This window comes from Prunus persica, unplaced genomic scaffold (genome assembly GCF_000346465.2).
Source record: "Prunus persica cultivar Lovell unplaced genomic scaffold, Prunus_persica_NCBIv2 scaffold_30, whole genome shotgun sequence".
NCBI lineage: Eukaryota > Viridiplantae > Streptophyta > Magnoliopsida > Rosales > Rosaceae > Prunus > Prunus persica.
The window spans coordinates 8,562-15,376 of NW_018027160.1; the positions used below are offsets into that span (position 1 = coordinate 8,562).

The following is a 6,815-nucleotide window of genomic DNA, read 5'->3' on the forward strand; positions in this document are numbered from 1 at the left end:
TATGAGAGGGCCTTCACAAAGTCATGTCAGTTCATCTTCATCAGCATCAATCTGTATTGTATCATTTGCTCAAATTGTACCATTTCGTCACAATCTGTTGCAAAAATGTTCAATGAATCAAATTTGAGTTGTTTCAAACTTTGGATGCCATTATACTTGCTGTAGCTGTTAAATCCAACAATCACCATCAATAATTGTTTTTTTTTTTGGAGACTTCTTAGATCTAGGTCCAAAAAAATTAGTTGTTATTAAGCTAAGTACTCGTCGTTTTGGTTTTAGATGCAAGTTCTTTGACTTTTATTACTTTTTTTTGTCGTATCGATTTTACCCTTTGAGGTAAATAAGGAAACACATTGAAAATCCAATTTAATGCATTATTTCATTGTAATTGAATTTCAAAATTTAAAATTTGAATTCTTTCCTTGTGAATATTTACCTAATATATGGATAAAATAAAATTTAATCAATAAAAGTAAAGACCCACATATTATACTAATCGATGAGACAAGCAGCCACATGAAATTATGTACCTACGTATCAGGTAAATACCCAAAATATTGAAAACACAATATATTTAATACTAATCAAATTGATTCTTGGTGTTTAAGCATAGCAACAAATAAAAAACTTGAGAAAAATAATATAACTAGAGAACTATTGATGACGTTTTTATGTACCTATAATATTATAGGTACTATCACTTACTAGTAAAGTTGTTCCCTTTTCTAAACTCTCTTTCTTTATTATAAATATTTCTGGTTTTATGGTTTGCTGCAGTTTTTTGGTGAGCATGTTCTGTTCCAACTCACTCTAATTGTCCAGCTAAGCTAAGTTGAGTTTGCTTAATATTTTCTAAACTTAGACATGAATTAAGGTCTAATAATTCTTAACGTGTTGTGTTTCACAAGCAAAACTGACCCATGTATTGCAAGGGGCTAAATACTAATTCAGTCAATAAGTTGGGCTATATTCCGCATGATGTTTTGCCTCGACTCAAAGAGTGGAGCCCATGGAAAGCTGGATAATACTGGACCTTTGAGTTATTTTTCAAACTTGACAGAGGTGATGTTCTGGCGTTTGAAATCCAACGGCAAGAATTTGCTTGGGTTATACTTACCCGCCACCTCTCATCAAAACAGCCATGGTTCTAACTTCAAAACAAAATCCAACAATCCAAAATGATAACCAACGGTCAAAATATTAATATTAATTAATCTAACCCAAATCTCATATATCCACTTATTTGTCCATAATTTGTGTGGTTTCCTTTTATATTTATGAATTAACATTTTGTTTTTGAAATTTGAATTTTTTTAGATTAGAATGTTCAGAAAAATAAATTATGATGTTATAAATAAAATTCACATAAGGAAAATTAATGACAAAAAACAAATTAAGGGTTCATCATTTTAAAACAATTTAACAAAGTTGCAGACTCAAATTTTGAGTACGCATGGTTGGAGGAAAAAACTGTTTGAGTCCAGATAATACATGAATAGTTGTATTTAAAAGGGGGAAAATTTAGGTTTAGCCTCATTTGAATTGAAGATGGCCTTAGAAGAGCCACAGTTCATTACTATAATTATAATTAATTAAGGTCAACATCAATCTTACGTACCCAATGATTAGTGGTTTGGTTTGACCTATTATTTTATATACTATTAATTGGCCAGGGCCAACAACATTTACAATATGCATAACATGAGGCCATCTCCAATGCAAGGGAGCTAAACTTAAAATTTGGGATTTTAGCCTAAAAACTCTCCCAACGCACGTATAGGAATAGGTTAAATTATTACCCAATTGGTTTTTCATGCATAATTTGAAACCATTTAGCAGTCAAGTAATAATTTTTGTGGGGTTCAAACTGAACCCACTTTAAAACCATTTAGCAGTGGTTTGAGTTAAACCATTTTTAAATAATTTAATAAAGTTGTGGATTCAAATTTTGGGTCTGCAGGGTTGGGAGAAAAATCTGTTTGAGTCAGGGCAATAAATAAATAGTTGTATTTTGATAGGGAAAAATTTGGGTTTGAGTCCTCTCGGGTTGGAGATGGCCTAACTGGGAATCTAATCATTTGGGTCTCAATTTCATTTCATAGAAAGAGAGGCTAAGACTAATATTAATCTTTAATTATTTGCAAGGAGATTGTCTTAATTTTGATGTTAGATCGCTTCGTTATTGTAATAGCCCTTTGTGACTAGTAGATTTTTTTGGCTGAATTATGAATATAATTCCAAAATTTTCCCGGAAAAAAAAAAAAATTTAAAAAAAAAACCTAACGTCTACATGACTTGGTGGCATCTTCTATCCATATCATTTATTTTATTTTAAGGAAAATGCTTGTCTCAGGGAAGTAGGATTACTATCAAATTACTATTAATATTGATATACTTAACAATAACATGTTTGATACTATTCGGCTAGTTCCCAGTTCAATTGACGGTTTAATATTCACGGTTTTTTTATTTGTGGTCTGAATCTAAAACATGATTATTAGTTATTTAATGATTTCAACTGTCGAAGAATCATTAAATAACTAATAATCTAAAACATGATTATTAGTTATTTAACTTGTTAGTTATTGATAGTATATGATATACTAACAACTGCAAAGGTTTTGGATATTGAATAAATGTATAAATGTTTGCATGCAGCTAGTTATTATATTAAGCCAAAGGTCAACCAACAAGCAATCCATAACATTGTTTAATTAAAACTTCAAAGACTGTTGGCATCCTTCAGTTCTGTTATTTATTTATATTTATTTTCAAGTCCACATCCATGTAGGGGAAATTTATTAAAGGAAAGAAAAAGAAAACTGTCAACTGCCGGTTCGTTATAGCTTGAGTTGGAATTTGAAATCGACTCTAAACAAATGCACACCTTTTCTTGATTCTTTCAAGTTTCTTCCCAACTCAAACTGAGAAGAGTGGGCACCAAAAACTTCCGACTGCCAAATCCTTAGCTAGGTGCGGGCATGGGTTGGGTTAAGGGTCAACCCATCATACAATTTCAGGTTACAATATTTTAAAACCTGAAAGGCCAATGAAATCAAGTTAGTTCAATTCCATTCCAGTTGTTCATCTTTGCAGTTGCCCCAGAACTATGAGGCTAAATTCCCGGAAAGCAGATAGGATTGTTATATGCAGTGTTGGAAATGTAGAGAATGTAGCTGGTAATGCCTGTTGGTGGTTAGACTTTTGGGTCCAATTTTCATGTGAGAGAGTATTTAATGAATTACCATCAGGGCTTTTTGTGTGAGAAGAAAGAATGTCACGCTCAGTTCAGCATTTGGAATTTGTTGATGGGTCAAAAGTTAGATGTACATCAACTTGAAATTTTTACCGCCAGGGTGCCATGTGAATTTACAGTTACAGATATGGGTTTGTAGACTTATTGATGTTCTCATTTGTCAACAACTTTCAATGTTATAATATTTGTCTGCACTAAACTGCCTCATAGAAGGATTTCATATATTTGCAAGATTCACCTACAAATTGTGTTTTGTCAAAACTTGAAAAAATTCAACGCAATTTCTTATACGCATTAACCTTCAAATTTAAATAACTGTTGGTGGTGCGTCCTTGTTCCTTTTTTTTTTTCGAAATAAAAAAAAATAAAAAAAATAAATATGATTTGTTTATGTTTTTCGATTAAAGAATGAAAAGGTAGAGGGAGATGTGAAACAAAAATGAAGAAAAGAGATGCAGGAAAATTAGAAAAGATAAGAGGTCCCTTTTTTCTATATTAAATGGTATAGCCGCGCGGCTATACCTATTTTAAACACATGAGCGTCTTAATACTCGCCAAGGGTCTTTGTTAATTATAAATATTCTAGCCGCGCGGCTGTACTCGGTTTTTTCAGATTTAAAAAAATAGTATAGCCGCTCGGCTATACTCTGCAACTTGAGAAAAAGTATTTTGGATGCTGGAACTATTTTGCAAGAGAGAATGCCAAACTGTTTTGGATTCAAAAAAGTCATCATGCACCTCCTCCATTATACAATCATAAGAAAAAGCTGAACTAGAGCAGAAGTTCCCGATGATTATCTTGCGGGTTTAAACTTGAAACAACCCATGGTTTATTTTGATTTGCCTCCACAGTCAAAACAGAAGAAGAGAAGGGAAGTCAAACCCAAACACTGTCTGCTGCTGTCAGCATTGAAGACCGCCATCACAAATATGAATAATATAGTCATCTATCATTCTCATTGGTCTCTTTTGTGTATATATCTTTATTCTTCTCTTTCCACACTGTATCAAAACCCAAGTATAAGAAGTGAAAGCCTGAGTCTCCAGAGCATAATCAAGTACAACATGGAAGCAGAAGCAGATATTGTGATTGTGGGAGCTGGAATTTCTGGCCTTGCAACATCCTTAGGACTTCACAGGTTCTCTCTCTCTCTCTCTCTCATACACACATCACATGTTAATGTTCATGGTTCATATATTTGTTACCATGGTCGGAATCAAAATTGAAATTTCTGTGTGCAGGCTGGGGATTAGAAGCTTGGTGTTGGAATCATCTGATAGTTTGAGGACAACTGGTTTTGCATTGACAACATGGACAAATACATGGAAGGCCTTAGATGCCCTTGGTCTTGCCGATTCTCTTCGCCAACAACATGTCACACTTGATGGGTAATTTTCTCTCCATGCATCACTCTCTCTTGCCCCTTCAACTATCCTAACATGTTATGTTCTCAGACTGCCAATCTCGACTGTTAGTTACGCAAAATCAATCCTAACATGTTTGTTGGTACTTAGTAAGTTCTACTTTTGCACGCACGAAACTGATTGCAGAGATTTGAATGTACAGGAATGTGACTTCCTCAAGAATTACAGGGCTTCAAACGTTTGAGATGCCATTTAAGGCAAAAGGAAAGCAGTAAGTTTGTCAATAGCATAAGTGCTAAAAGTGTCTTGCTTGATGCTAAAAGCATGCTCAAAGGATTGAGAATGTACATGATGTGCAGCGGAGACCATGAAGTTCGATGCGTGAAAAGGAAGTTGTTGTTGGATGGCCTTGAAATGAACTCCCTAGTGGCACCATCAGGTTCTTATCCAAGGTGGTTTCCGTTGATGAATCGGGCTACTTTAAGCTGGTTCATCTTGCAGACGGGACCATCCTCAAAGCCAAGGTATACTGATCTTTCCTTTTTATCTCTATTTTTCCCTAAAAAAGCCCTTGCAAAAGTCAAGTCATTATCTGTAGGCCAAGATCTTATCCTAAAGAGGCACTCGCTCTTGCAACTTATCCCACATCGCTCGGTTGATATCAAAAACCACACTTCATAAACCTAACAGGAGGAAGTTGGATCGCCGAGCTCAGCAACGTGAGCTTGTAACCCGAGTGGGGGCTTTGAGGTGCTGGAACATTGTCCCAGTATTAGCTGGTCGGGTTCGGGTTGGCTATCTTCTGGCCCGCCCATTCCAAGCCAGGAGTTGAACCCTGTGGCTTGAGCGAAGGCTCTGGGTCACTGGGTTTCTAGAGTGGAGGGCACTGCGTAAGGCTGGCTTCACAGAGCAACGACTACCTCTCGCTCTTGGCAGTGGAAGGATAACGGGTCGGTGCCACTCGGATCCGCCATGGCCTGCTAGACTGTCCCAATTGAACCGAAACCTTTTTGCTTTTTTTAACCTCAAAGCTTGAAACTTTGTCATTTTATTCCTAACTAGGTTGGTTCCACAAGGCAAATTAAACTTTTACGACATGTACGCCGTTAGAACAGCTTCACTTTTTAGGGACTACTTATTCATTTTTAAAAGCAGAGTGTCTGTTTGATGGGTGTAAACCAATAACATAACTTCATCTCTTTTTGGATGGAATACGACAGATCCTTGGGGCAAAAAAATATAAATTAAGATAGAACCTTAGATATTGGTATGCTTCAAAATGGTTTTCAGATCGCAATCTCATCACAAATAAAAAAACCGTGATAGAATGTTTCATACTATGTTACTCTGAGCATCTAGACAAGATGATAATTTTTTTCCTTTTCAATTCAGAAACTTTAGGACTTCATATTGGCTGCTAATAAGTGTTTGTAGTATTTAATTGCAATCAAACCAGCAACTGTATGTTACATTTTTTTTGTTTATTCTTCATGTCTTGTAGAGAAAGAACTAGAAGAGAACCCAGCTCCACTGAAGCAATATATGTTAAGCAAGCTCGGAAAGATACCTGATAAAGTAAAAGCTGTGGTAGAAAATACCGAATTGGATGCTTTTATATCCTTTCCATTGAGATATAGGCATCCTTGGGAGCTTCTTTGGGGAAACATCAGCAAAGGCAATGCTTGTGTCGCAGGAGACGCGCTCCACCCCATGACCCCAGACATTGGCCAAGGGGGCTACTGTGCATTAGAAGACAGCGTTGTATTGGCAAGGTGTCTTGGTGAGGCCTTGTTGAAGAACTCAGGGGGAGAAAGAAAAGATAAGGAGGGTGAAGAAGGAAAGGAAAAGTATGAGAGGATTGAGATGGGGTTGAACAAGTATGCCAACGGGAGGAGATGGAGAAGCTTTGATCTGATTAGTACATCTTATGTGGTTGGTTTCTTACAAGAGAGTAATGGAAAATTTATGAACTTCTTCAGGGACAAATGTTTATCTCCAATCCTGGCTGGTTTGCGGTTGAAGAAGGCAGATTTTGATTGTGGAAAGCTCAGCATCTCTTAAATGCAATGATACTTCCTCTGCATATATAATAGTGACTTGCATGTAACCTTATATGTCAATCATATTAGTGCAAGAACTTTCTTTTGTCATTTTGTAATTTGTATGGAGTTTCTGTAAGGGGACATTTCTTTTT

At 35.8% G+C, this 6,815-nt stretch overlaps 1 pseudogene; it reads left to right on the forward strand.

The window, feature by feature from the left end:
• The first annotated feature begins 4,243 nt into the window (after window positions 1-4,243).
• Window positions 4,244-6,180, forward strand: LOC18778136 (annotated as a pseudogene).
• The last annotated feature ends 635 nt before the right edge of the window (window positions 6,181-6,815 follow it).